Below are 14201 nucleotides of genomic sequence, written 5' to 3'. Positions count from 1 at the left end.
TGAAGAAGTTTCGCCAGTCTTTTTGACTGTCTCAAATCTGAGTCATGCTTAGGCTACTAGTTGCTTCATAGTACTTATCGCCTCGAGATCATTGAACAAAACTTGATTTTCACATGTTGCTGTTTCAGCTTCCGCTTACTAGAAACAACATAATACTAGTCTCATTAAGTTCCGTCTCTTTGCAATTTTCTTATGAAGAAAATTCGCCATCACAATGACTCCAGCAGTTCTTGATCAAGGAATGCAATCATTGATCAGAATGCTATTATTTGAATCGGTTCTGCTTTAAGTGTTCCAATTTTATTGGAAGCACCAACAATAGAACATCAATGTGTTCAATCGAGAGTTATATAACCCTGAATCGGACGCAGTCAACAGCCGAAGCCGAGACCGCCTTTTGCGTTAGAGAGGTCGGTAAACAAATCTTGCGATTCATACCGAATTAACACATATAGCTGTGCTCCTCTTCGTAAAGCGAGCCAAGTGATCCCCTGTTGAAGGATGTATTTGGACCAATCTAGTAGCATTTGGTTTCCAACAAGCTCTCCCAAGTTAGCTTACTTATTGGGCTTTTCAACCAATTCGGTTGGCTACAAGCATCATCAAAGTACTAGCCACAGTTTGATCGCAAAATTCTACGACTTTCACATGTTGATGTTTCGGCTTGCGCTTAGCCTACTATAAGCAACATAATACTAGTCATATCATAGAGCGTGATCAGCTTGTGACGTTCTCATGATGAAGTTTCACCAACAGTGTCTCACTTCGAGCTTAAATCCAGCTACTAGTAACTACACAGTACTGACTGCAACGATAACTTTTATCTATACCTTTCACATGCTGCGCTTTCGGCCAGGGCCTACTAACGTCAACATAATACTCGATATAAACTTTTGTTCATGATGCAGCTTCCCCATGCAGAAGTTTCGCCTTCAAATGCTCTCTTGGCCATATGACGTAAGAAAAGGTTACTAGTAACATCACAGTACTAGCCACAGTTTGATTGCAAAATTCTACGACTTTCACATGTTGATGTTTCGGCTTGCGCTTAGCCTACTAGAAGCAACATAATACTAGTCATATCATAGAGCGTGATCAGCTTGTGACGTTCTCATGATGAAGTTTCACCAACAGTGTCTCATTTCGAGCTTAAATCCAGCTACTAGTAACTACACAGTACTGACTGCAACGCTAACTTTTATCTATACCTTTCACATGCTGCGCTTTCGGCCAGGGCCTACTAACGTCAACATAATACTCGATATAAACTTTTGTTCATGATGCAGCTTCCCCATGCAGAAGTTTCGCCTTCAAATGCTCTCTTGGCCATATGACGTAACACAAGGTTACTAGTAACATCACAGTACTAGCCACAATTTGATCGCAAAATTCTACGACTTTCACATGTTGATGTTTCGGCTTGCGCTTAGCCTACTAGAAGCAACATAATACTAGTCATATCATGGAGCGTGATCAGCTTGTGACGTTCTCATGATGAAGTTTCACCAACAGTGTCTCATTTCGAGCTTAAATCCAGCTACTAGTAACTACACAGTACTGACTGCAACGATAACTTTTATCTATACCTTTCACATGCTGCGCTTTCGGCCAGGGCCTACTAATGTCAACATAATACTCGATATAAACTTTTGTTCATGATGCAGCTTCCCCATGCAGAAGTTTCGCCTTCAAATGCTCTCTTGGCCATATGACGTAACACAAGGTTACTAGTAACATCACAGTACTAGCCACAATTTGATCGCAAAATTCTACGACTTTCACATGTTGATGTTTCGGCTTGCGCTTAGCCTACTAGAAGCAACATAATACTAGTCATATCATAGAGCTTGATCAGCTTGTGACATTCTCATGATGAAGTTTCACCAACAGTGTCTCATTTTGAGCTTAAATCCAGCTACTAGTAACTACACAGTACTGACTGCAACAATAACTTTTATCTATACCTTTCACATGCTGCGTTTTCGGCCAAGGCCTACTAACGTCAACATAATACTCGATATAAAATTTTGATCATGATGCAGCTTTCCCATGCAGAAGTTTCGCCTTCAAATGCTCTCTTGGCCATATGACGGAACACCAGGTTACTAGTAACATCACAGTACTAGCCACAGTTTGATTGCAAAATTCTACGACTTTCACATGTTGATGTTTCGGCTTGCGCTTAGCCTACTAGAAGCAACATAATACTAGTCATATCATAGAGCGTGATCAGCTTGTGACGTTCTCATGATGAAGTTTCACCAATAGTGTTTCATTCGAATTGGTTCTGCTTTAAGCTCTCCAATTGTTTTGGATGAACCAGTTTTGCCCTTCGAAGCCACTTTTGTGAGCTTTTGTGGGTCTTTACCAAGAGGATATACCTCAAGGCCTCTTTCAATTCCTTTAAGTTCTTTCAACTCCTTTACAGTTTCTAGGTTCACATAGCTGCAAACCTTATTTCTAGTTTTAAGTCTGGCCAACTTGGGGAGAGTTGGTGCAGACCGTGACCAATTCTAGTAGGATGCCACAACAAGAATGTGATCAACTTAGCTTGTCGATGAACCTGCCCCACATTCAAACAACTCTATCGCCTTTTCCTCGTATAGTTATATGCGAGGGCCTCTCATAGAGAGCGCTGTTAGCAACCTTTTCCACATAGACGATAAAGTTGTGAGTGTTTTGCACATGGCTGTTGTCATCACCACGTGACGAGTCAACTCAGCTTGACTCTCTACACTCCGACAAGCTTTGCACATACGCCTTTAGTTCAGTATGTGTCTTTAATCTGACTCCGGTGCCTCAAGCCGGAAAAATTGTCAGATTATGATCATTATCGGTTAGTCATCCCGATGCAAGATCGTATCGTACTGTCTTTGTCTACCTCCAGATTCCGAAGAACAGGAGGAGACTCTCCCAGACCTACATATCTGGGAGAATGTTCAGAGGGCGAGAAGCTGTGGATTACTCTCCCCTAAGAACTGACTAAACTTTACCCTCGTCCAAGGTAAGTTTATTTTAGCTAGCCTTCTATGTAAAGGATCTGAGGCTAAGCTGTGTTTTTTCGAGCCTTTGGCTCGGAGCAAGTTCAGTGGGCGCCCCGAGTAGCTCAACTCTTTCCCACTGAACAGCGCAACGCTCTGTCACTCGCTGGGATTTTTGCGTGTCGGTTCTAACCACGCGACTTGTGGACCTTTTTAGGCCTTTCTCATTCACAAGTCTATAGCTGGGCTTCTATAACCCAGCTTCTGAGATCTAGATAGCTGCAGTTCTGCTAGGCTGCTTTTGCTAACTAGTCTCCCTTTAAGCAGTCCCTTGCCATGACTGCTGAACTATGTATCCACACAAGTAGTTTTTGAGCTCGATACATAATTCGAGATTGGTTGCCAAGCAATCTCTAGCGACAGAGCGTCATGCGCACTACAGACATGGCCTCTACCAGCAGCCATGCCCGAAGGAATCAATCACTGATCCTTCCGCAGGTTCCCCTACGGAAACCTTGTTACGACTTTTACTTCCTCTAGACAATTAAGCTCGATCCGCTTCATCCCGTTGCCGGAGACCGAAGTCCCAACAGTAGGAATTTGCAATTCTTGCTTAACTATCCAATCAGTAGTAGCGACGGGCGGTGTGTACAAAGGGCAGGGACGTAATCCCTATGAGTTGTTGACTCATAAGTACCAGGAATTCCTGGTTCACGTCTGCAAGTTACAACAGACGATCCCCTTGAAGCGCTGTACTTTTCTCTGATTGCCCAGTCCATTTCGGACCAAGGGCTGAGTACTCAATCTAAAAGTACACAGTGTAGCGCGCGTGCAGTCCAGAACATCTAAGGGCATCACAGACCTGTTATAGCCTCACTTCATCTGCGGTATTTAATTCCGCATAGTTCCTCTAAGAAGTGTTTGAATTCACATATAGTGAATTTCATTATTTAGATGGAGAAGATCTCGTTCGTTATCGGAATTAACCAGACAGATCACTCCACTAACTAAGAACGGCCATGCACCACCGCCCATATAATCATGAAAGATATTCAATCTGTCAATCCTTAAGATGTCTGGACCGGGTGAGTTTTCCCGTGTTGAGTCAAATTAAGCCGCAGGCTCCACTCCTGGTGGTGCCCTTCCGTCAATTCCTTTAAGTTTCGATTTTGCAACCATACTTCCCCCGGAACCAATAAACTTTGGTTTCCCGGTTAATCTCTTGCCAAGTCAAGATCGACTTTGACAAATTGTAGGTTGGTATAGTTTATGGTCAGAATTACGAGGGTATCTAATCCTCTTCAATACTCTGACTTTCGTTCTTGATTAATGAAAACATTCTTGGCAAATGCTTTCGCAGTAGTTTGTCTTGCCACGATCCAAGAATTTCACCTCTAACGTAGCAATACAAATGCCCCCGTCTGTTCCTTTCAATCATTACCGCACTCAGCCAACCGGCATCAATCGAGTAGCGGGTCATTCTCCATTATTCCATGCTTTATTATTCGATCCCAAAGGATGCTTTGAACACTCTAATTTTCTCAGGGTGAAAACACCGTTTCCACAGTTCGTCACATTTAAGTGCAAACTATTTCTTCGATGCGAAGGATGAGCGGAACGAGTCAACAGATTTAACTGAAGACCATGTTGCCGTTCTACTCAAACAGATCCAACTATGAGCTTTTTAAACGCAGCAACTATTGCATACGCTTGTAGAGGCTGGTATTACCGCGGCTGCTGGCACCAGACTTGCCCTCTACTCGTTCATCAATGGAGCTTTTAAGTCCATTCCATTCTGATTACAAACCATAAAGGTTCATATCATTATTTCTAGTCACTACCTCCTCGTGCGGAGAGTGGGTAATTTGCGTGCCTGCTGCCTTCCTTGGATGTGGTAGCCGTTTCTAAGGCTCCCTCTCCGGAATCGAACCCTGATTCCCCGTTACCCGTCACAACCATGGTAGTCCGTTACACTACCATCATAGGTTGATAGGTCAGAAATTCGGAAGTTCCGTCCCCAAGCCGAAGCTATCTGGGATCTTTCAGTTACTAGGACTCATCACGGGATGTGTCTGTACTTAGCAAATCACCCGGTGTAGTCTTGTAAAAGTCTCCGACAGTGTCGGACAATCAGCATGCATTAGCTGCAGGGTTACCGCAGTTATTCATTTAGCTTGCAAATCAACTAATAGATAGTAACTGATTTAATGAGCCATTCGCGGTTCCACTTTTTCAAGCTTCGCTTGCACATGCATGGCTTAGTCTTTCAGACAAGCATATGGCAACTGACAGGATCAATCAGTTTAATTGTACTTTGAACAATCTTTCGATTTGTTCGAATTTAGAAAGACATAGCCTTGCGGCCTCGTCAATCTTGCTTTGAGCTTTTTAAATCACGAAGAGTTTCAATGCATGCTTTGGCATGGCTACTAGTTACTACACAGTACTCTACACACTTAGAGTTACCCACGATTACACATTTCACATGCTGATGTTTCGGCTCGCGCGTACTAGAAACAGCATAATACTATGTGTACTGGTAGATAGCGCTCTGTGAGCATTTCCCATGAGCAGGTTTTGCCCTCCAAATCTCTGTTCTACTGTTACCAATACCGGCTAACAACTGTATCATACTAGGGAGAATTGACTCATGATTTAAAAACCAGATGTTCACATGTCGATGTTTCGGCTCTCGCCTACTAGAAACAACATAATACTAGTCTGTTAAAAATCTCAATCACGCCGCCTCTTCAGATACAGAAGTTTTACCTTTTATTGGTTAGAGAACAGCTTTCCAGCTGTCGACATGGTTACTAGTAACAACACCGTACTCAACACAAAAACTTTTCAACTTCACAACTTTCACATGCTGATGTTTCTGCTTTCGCATACTAGAAACAGCATAATACTTATTGTTTTGTCAAGTAATTTGTGTGTCTTTCCCATGTGAAGTTTCACCGGTCAACAATGTTTCCCTGACCAATTACGGCTACTAGTAGCTGTATAATACTAGGGAAAATGATTGAGGATTTAATATCAGATTTTCACATGTTGATGTTTCGGCTTTCGCCTACTAGAAACAACATAATACTAGTCTGCTAAGAAATCTCGCTCAAATTGCCTTTTCACATACAGAAGTTTCACCTTCTATTGGTTAGAGAACAGTTCTCAGCTGTCGACATGGTTACTAGTAACAACATCGTACTCAACACAAAAATTCTTCAACTTCACAACTTTCACATGCTGATGTTTCTGCTTTCGCGTACTAGAAACAGCATAATACTTATTGCTTTGTCAAGAAGTGTGTGTGTCTTTCCCATGCGAAAGTTTCACCGGTCAGCAATAATTGCCGTGTCCAATTAAGGTTACTCATAGCTGTATAATACTAGGGAAAATGATTGAGGATTTAATATCAGATTTTCACATGTTGATGTTTCGGCTTTCGCCTACTAGAAACAACATAATACTAGTCTGCTAATAAATCTCGCTCAAATTGCCTTTTCACATACAGAAGTTTCACCTCTTCTTGGTCACTGTACAGATGATGCTGTCTGTTCTTTATTTGGTTCTGCTTATTATAAGGAGGGGCATCACTCCTTCCTCCTTGGTTTGCATGCATTAAGCCTGCTTTGTGAAAAGCGTATCTTTCTAGCTTTTCTTCGCCTTACTCGAGTAGGACGATACAATCCAGACATTAGTCAGTCTTGGTGTAAAGTCACTGAGTATTATTCGGTTCTGCTTTATTCAGCAATATGCTGTATAATTGTTGTAATTTGCGAACATATTTGTTCTCAGTTCCGAACTACTAGCGACGACAGATTACCAGCGGTCATGAGCCATCAAGGTAGTTCTTTGGTGCATCAAGTAGAGAGGTGCCATCAAACAACACTTCCCTAATAATGCTACACACATAGAATTTGCTACAGTGCAGCTTTTTACTTTGCAAAATTTGCGCACAAATTTTGCATAGAATAAATGTTTTATCAAGATTTTTAGATCCCCTCCCTTGAGAGAACGTTACTCCTTTAAGTGAACACCCCGCGGCGTCCTGTTGTTATTGCTTATAACCATTTCGCAAGCCGGAGGCATAATGCACTACGCAAGCCGCTACTTTGGCACAGAGGCACCTAGTTTTACACCCGGGACTTCAGGTGGCCCAGTTTTACACCCAGTACAGCGGTGCCAGTTGGTAACCCGGTGGATCCTCGGAGACCAGACATGATCATAGATCAAACCCGATGTATGCTACTCCTGAACGTATAGTATCTCCACTGTGCAATGAAATTATCGTTCGTTTCGGGCCTTCCTATACGTTCAGCAGACAATCGCTAGGAATTCACCTCGTGACCCGTGGTGACCACACTGGATTTCAAGTTTATTGATTTGGACAGACCTGTCATTTATTTTGCTTTTCAGCTTCAGTTCTGCTCGATCTAGCTTGCCTAAGGCTTGATCTCGCTTTGCTCACCCCTGTAGGAGCCTCTACTAGTACCACTCGGAGTAATGGGGAATCCACCAGACCTAATCGATGAATGCCATCAAACAACAAACATCATACCCGGCTTCATCAGGCATATTTTATTACTTCCGAGAGGTACTTTAGTATCAGATCTTTCTCCATGCCTCTTATGAGGACCCGTCAGACCTTTCGGTTTATCGTTTAGCTTCAGTCCTGCTCGATCTAGCTTTCCCAAGGCTCGATCTAGCTCTATTCGCCCCACTAGAGGGCTCTCTAAGACCCCTCGGTCTTAGTGTTAGCTCCGGTACTGCTCGGTCGTGCTTGCTGAAGGCCCGACCCAGCTTTAGTTAGATTCTCGTACTTTCTCTTGGCCTCTCTAGGAGGACCAGACAGACCTCTCGGTCTATCGTTTAGCTTCAGTCCTGCTCGATCTAGCTTTCCCAAGGCTCGATCTAGATCTATTCGCCCTGCTAGAGGGCTCTCTAAGACCCCTCGGTCTTAGTGTTAGCTCCGGTACAGCTCGGTCGTGCTTGCTGAAGGCCTGATCAAGCTTTAGTTAGCTTCTCGTACTTTCTCTTGGCCTCTCTAGGAGGACCAGACAGACCTTTCGGTCTCTTGCTTAGCTTCAGTCCTGCTCGATCTAGCTTTCCCAAGGCTCGATCTAGCTCTATTCGCCCCGCTAGAGGGCTCTCTAAGACCCCTCGGTCTTAGTGTTAACTCCTGTAATGCCTAACCAAGCTTACTACAGGCCTTGGTCAGGTCTTTATCGGTCACCGATTAGTAACAGACCGATCATGGGGCCTTCCACCCTATCCGGGTTGAGGTCTTTAGTCCAGCCATATTTTGACAAGACACCTCCCCCTAATAATGCCCCACACATAGAAATACTGTCCATGCAGTATTTAACTTGTGTTTTTTCTAAAATTTGATTTTCACTTTTTGGAGGTTCATTTGCTCCTCTGACACTCTTTCAGCTTCAATCTTACTCGATCTAGCTTTCCCAAGGCTCGATCTAGCTCTATTCGCCCCGCTAGAGGGCTCTCTAAGACCCCTCGGTCTTAGTGTTATCTCCTGTAATGCCTAACCAAGCTTACTACAGGCCTTGGTCAGGTCTTTATCGGTCACCGATTAGTAACAGACCGATCATAGGGCCTTCCACCCTATCTGGGTTGAGGTCTTTAGTCCAGCCATATTTTGACAAGACACCTCCCCCTAATAATGCCCCACACATAGAATTACTGTTTATGCAGCTTTTCACTTGTGAAATTTTTAATTTTCGCAATTATTATAGAATAAGTGTTTGCGCAGCTTTTCATAGGTCGAGCTCTAGCTAGCTAGCTCAAGCTAGCTAGCTAGCTCAAGCTCAAGCTATCTAGCTCAAGCTCAAGCCAGCTAGCTCAAGCTCAAGCTAGCTAGCTAGCTCAAGCTCAAGCTAGCTAGCTAGCTCAAGCTCAAGCTAGCTAGCTCAAGCTCAAGCTAGCTAGCTCAAGCTCAAGCTAGCTAGCTAGCTCAAGCTCAAGCTCAAGCTAGCTAGCTCAAGCTCAAGCTCAAGCTAGCTAGCTAGCTCAAGCTCAAGCTAGCTAGCTAGCTCAAGCTCAAGCTAGCTAGCTAGCTCAAGCTCAAGCTAGCTAGCTCAAGCTCAAGCTCAAGCTCAAGCTAGCTAGCTAGCTCAAGCTAGCTAGCTAGCTCAAGCTCAAGCTAGCTAGCTAGCTCAAGTTCAAGCTAGCTAGCTAGCTCAAGCTCAAGCTAGCTAGCTAGCTCAAGCTCAAGCTAGCTAGCTCAAGCTCAAGCTAGCTAGCTCAAGCTCAAGCTAGCTAGCTAGCTCAAGCTCAAGCTCAAGCTAGCTAGCTCAAGCTCAAGCTCAAGCTAGCTAGCTAGCTCAAGCTCAAGCTAGCTAGCTAGCTCAAGCTCAAGCTCAAGCTAGCTAGCTAGCTCAAGTTCAAGCTAGCTAGCTAGCTCAAGCTCAAGCTAGCTAGCTCAAGCTCAAGCTAGCTAGCTCAAGCTCAAGCCAGCTAGCTCAAGCTCAAGCTCAAGCTAGCTAGCTAGCTCAAGCACAAGCTAGCTAGCTAGCTCAAGCTCAAGCTATCTAGCTCAAGCTCAAGCTAGCTAGCTCAAGCTCAAGCTAGCTAGCTAGCTCAAGCTCAAGCTCAAGCTAGCTAGCTCAAGCTCAAGCTCAAGCTAGCTAGCTAGCTCAAGCTCAAGCTAGCTAGCTAGCTCAAGCTCAAGCTAGCTAGCTAGCTCAAGTTCAAGCTAGCTAGCTAGCTCAAGCTCAAGCTAGCTAGCTCAAGCTCAAGCTAGCTAGCTCAAGCTCAAGCCAGCTAGCTCAAGCTCAAGCTCAAGCTAGCTAGCTAGCTCAAGCTCAAGCTCAAGCTCAAGCTAGCTAGCTAGCTCAAGTTCAAGCTAGCTAGCTAGCTCAAGCTCAAGCTAGCTAGCTCAAGCTCAAGCTAGCTAGCTCAAGCTCAAGCCAGCTAGCTCAAGCTCAAGCTCAAGCTAGCTAGCTAGCTCAAGCTCAAGCTAGCTAGCTCAAGCTCAAGCTAGCTAGCTAGCTAGCTCAAGCTCAAGCTCAAGCTAGCTAGCTCAAGCTCAAGCTCAAGCTAGCTAGCTCAAGCTCAAGCTCAAGCTAGCTAGCTCAAGCTCAAGCTCAAGCTAGCTAGCTCAAGCCCAAGCTCAAGCTAGCTAGCTAGCTCAAGCTCAAGCTAGCTAGCTCAAGCTCAAGCTCAAGCTCAAGCTAGCTAGCTAGCTAGCTCAAGCTCAAGCTCAAGCTAGCTAGCTAGCTCAAGCTCAAGCTAGCTAGCTCAAGCTCAAGCTAGCTAGCTAGCTCAAGTTCAAGCTAGCTAGCTAGCTCAAGCTCAAGCTAGCTAGCTAGCTCAAGCTCAAGCTAGCTAGCTCAAGCTCAAGCTAGCTAGCTCAAGCTCAAGCTAGCTAGCTAGCTCAAGCTCAAGCTCAAGCTAGCTAGCTCAAGCTCAAGCTCAAGCTAGCTAGCTAGCTCAAGCTCAAGCTAGCTAGCTAGCTCAAGCTCAAGCTAGCTAGCTAGCTCAAGTTCAAGCTAGCTAGCTAGCTCAAGCTCAAGCTAGCTAGCTCAAGCTCAAGCTAGCTAGCTCAAACTCAAGCTAGCTAGCTAGCTCAAGTTCAAGCTAGCTAGCTAGCTCAAGCTCAAGCTAGCTAGCTAGCTCAAGCTCAAGCTAGCTAGCTCAAGCTCAAGCTAGCTAGCTCAAGCTCAAGCTAGCTAGCTAGCTCAAGCTCAAGCTCAAGCTAGCTAGCTCAAGCTCAAGCTCAAGCTAGCTAGCTAGCTCAAGCTCAAGCTAGCTAGCTAGCTCAAGCTCAAGCTAGCTAGCTAGCTCAAGTTCAAGCTAGCTAGCTAGGTCAAGCTCAAGCTAGCTAGCTCAAGCTCAAGCTAGCTAGCTCAAGCTCAAGCCAGCTAGCTCAAGCTCAAGCTCAAGCTAGCTAGCTAGCTCAAGCACAAGCTTGCTAGCTAGCTCAAGCTCAAGCTAGCTAGCTCAAGCTCAAGCTAGCTAGCTCAAGCTCAAGCTAGCTAGCTCAAGCTCAAGCTCAAGCTAGCTAGCTAGCTCAAGCACAAGCTTGCTAGCTAGCTCAAGCTCAAGCTAGCTAGCTCAAGCTCAAGCTAGCTAGCTCAAGCTCAAGCTAGCTAGCTAGCTCAAGCTCAAGCTCAAGCTAGCTAGCTCAAGCTCAAGCTCAAGCTAGCTAGCTAGCTCAAGCTCAAGCTAGCTAGCTAGCTCAAGCTCAAGCTAGCTAGCTAGCTCAAGCTCAAGCTAGCTAGCTCAAGCTCAAGCTCAAGCTAGCTAGCTAGCTCAAGCTAGCTAGCTAGCTCAAGCTCAAGCTAGCTAGCTAGCTCAAGTTCAAGCTAGCTAGCTAGCTCAAGCTCAAGCTAGCTAGCTAGCTCAAGCTCAAGCTAGCTAGCTCAAGCTCAAGCTAGCTAGCTCAAGCTCAAGCTAGCTAGCTAGCTCAAGCTCAAGCTCAAGCTAGCTAGCTCAAGCTCAAGCTCAAGCTAGCTAGCTAGCTCAAGCTCAAGCTAGCTAGCTAGCTCAAGCTCAAGCTAGCTAGCTAGCTCAAGTTCAAGCTAGCTAGCTAGCTCAAGCTCAAGCTAGCTAGCTCAAGCTCAAGCTAGCTAGCTCAAGCTCAAGCCAGCTAGCTCAAGCTCAAGCTCAAGCTAGCTAGCTAGCTCAAGCTCAAGCTCAAGCTAGCTAGCTAGCTCAAGTTCAAGCTAGCTAGCTAGCTCAAGCTCAAGCTAGCTAGCTCAAGCTCAAGCTAGCTAGCTCAAGCTCAAGCCAGCTAGCTCAAGCTCAATCTCAAGCTAGCTAGCTAGCTCAAGCTCAAGCTAGCTAGCTCAAGCTCAAGCTAGCTAGCTAGCTAGCTCAAGCTCAAGCTCAAGCTAGCTAGCTCAAGCTCAAGCTCAAGCTAGCTAGCTCAAGCTCAAGCTCAAGCTAGCTAGCTCAAGCTCAAGCTCAAGCTAGCTAGCTCAAGCTCAAGCTAGCTAGCTAGCTCAAGCTCAAGCTAGCTAGCTCAAGCTCAAGCTCAAGCTCAAGCTAGCTAGCTAGCTAGCTCAAGCTCAAGCTCAAGCTAGCTAGCTAGCTCAAGCTCAAGCTAGCTAGCTCAAGCTCAAGCCAGCTAGCTCAAGCTCAAGCTCAAGCTAGCTAGCTAGCTCAAGCTCAAGCTAGCTAGCTCAAGCTCAAGCCAGCTAGCTCAAGCTCAAGCTCAAGCTCAAGCTAGCTAGCTAGCTCAAGCTCAAGCTAGATAGCTAGCTCAAGCTAGCTAGCTAGCTCAAGCTCAAGCTCAAGCTAGCTAGCTAGCTAGCTCAAGCTCAAGCTAGCTAGCTCAAGCTCAAGCCAGCTAGCTCAAGCTCAAGCTCAAGCTAGCTAGCTAGCTCAAGCTCAAGCTAGCTAGCTCAAGCTCAAGCTCAAGCGAGCTAGCTAGCTCAAGCTCAAGCTAGCTAGCTAGCTCAAGCTCAAGCTAGCTAACTCAAGCTAACTCAGCTAGCTCAAGCTAACTCAAGCTAGCTAAAGCTAACTCAAGCTAACTCAAGCTAACTCAAGCTAACTCAAGCTAGCTAAAGCTAGTTCAAGCTAACTCAAGCTAGCTAAAGCTAACTCAAGCTAACTCAAGCTAACTCAAGCTAACTCAAGCTAGCTAAAGCTAACTCAAGCTAACTCAAGCTAACCCGAGCTAACTCAAGCTAGCTCAAGCTAACCCAAGCTAGCTAAAGCTAACTCAAGCTAACTCAAGCTAATTCAAGCTAACTCAAGCTAACTCAAGCTAACTCAAGCTAACTCAAGCTAGCTAAAGCTAACTCAAGCTAACTCAAGCTAACTCAAGCTAACCCGAGCTAACTCAAGCTAACTCAAGGTAGCTAAAGCTAGTTCAAGCTAACTCAAGCTAGCTAAAGCTAAGACAAGCTAACTCAAGCTAACTCAAGCTAACTCAAGCTAACTCAAGCTAACTCAAGCTAACTCAAGCTAGCTAAAGCTAACTCAAGCTAACTCAAGCTAACTCAAGCTAACCCGAGCTAACTCAAGCTAACTCAAGGTAGCTAAAGCTAGTTCAAGCTAACTCAAGCTAGCTAAAGCTAAGACAAGCTAACTCAAGCTAACTCAAGCTAACTCAAGCTAACTCAAGCTAACTAAAGCTAGTTCAAGCTAACTCAAGCTAGCTAAAGCTAACTCAAGCTAACTCAAGCTAACTCAAGCTAGCTCAAGCTAACTCAAGCTAGTTCAAGCTAACTCAAGCTAGCTAAAGCTAACTCAAGCTAACTCAAGCTAACTCAAGCTAACTCAAGCTAGCTAAAGCTAACTCAAGCTAACTCAAGCTAACCCGAGCTAACTCAAGCTAGCTCAAGCTAACCCAAGCTAGCTAAAGCTAACTCAAGCTAACTCAAGCTAATTCAAGCTAACTCAAGCTAACTCAAGCTAACTCAAGCTAACTCAAGCTAGCTAAAGCTAACTCAAGCTAACTCAAGCTAACTCAAGCTAACCCGAGCTAACTCAAGCTAACTCAAGGTAGCTAAAGCTAGTTCAAGCTAACTCAAGCTAGCTAAAGCTAAGACAAGCTAACTCAAGCTAACTCAAGCTAACTCAAGCTAACTCAAGCTAACTCAAGCTAACTCAAGCTAGTTCAAGCTAACTCAAGCTAACTCAAGCTAACTCAAGCTAGCTAAAGCTAACTCAAGCTAACTCAAGCTAACTCAAGCTAACCCGAGCTAACTCAAGCTAACTCAAGGTAGCTAAAGCTAGTTCAAGCTAGCTCAAGCTAGCTAAAGCTAAGACAAGCTAACTCAAGCTAACTCAAGCTAACTCAAGCTAACTCAAGCTAGTTCAAGCTAACTCAAGCTAGCTAAAGCTAACTCAAGCTAACTCAAGCTAACTCAAGCTAGCTCAAGCTAACTCAAGCTAGTTCAAGCTAACTCAAGCTAGCTAAAGCTAACTCAAGCTAACTCAAGCTAACTCAAGCTAGCTCAAGCTAACTCAAGCTAACTCAAGCTAACTCAAGCTAACCCGAGCTAACTCAAGCTAACTCAAGGTAGCTAAAGCTAGTTCAAGCTAGCTCAAGCTAGCTAAAGCTAAGACAAGCTAACTCAAGCTAACTCAAGCTAACTCAAGCTAACTCAAGCTAGTTCAAGCTAACTCAAGCTAGCTAAAGCTAACTCAAGCTAACTCAAGCTAACTCAAGCTAGCTCAAGCTAACTCAAGCTAGTTCAAGCTAACTCAAGCTAGCTAAAGCTAACTCAAGCTAACTCAAGCTAACTCAAG

General features: G+C 44.7%; 1 pseudogene; it reads right to left on the bottom strand.

Annotated features, from left to right (window-relative positions):
- Positions 1 to 351: 351 nt before the first annotated feature.
- LOC142356985 (5.8S ribosomal RNA) lies at positions 352 to 503 on the bottom strand (annotated as a pseudogene).
- Positions 504 to 14201: the final 13698 nt, after the last annotated feature.

Source organism: Convolutriloba macropyga, unplaced genomic scaffold (genome assembly GCF_964194025.1).
Source record: "Convolutriloba macropyga unplaced genomic scaffold, txConMacr16.3 SCAFFOLD_1098, whole genome shotgun sequence".
NCBI classification, from domain to species: domain Eukaryota; kingdom Metazoa; phylum Xenacoelomorpha; order Acoela; family Convolutidae; genus Convolutriloba; species Convolutriloba macropyga.
This window is presented reverse-complemented; position numbering and strand designations above follow the sequence as displayed.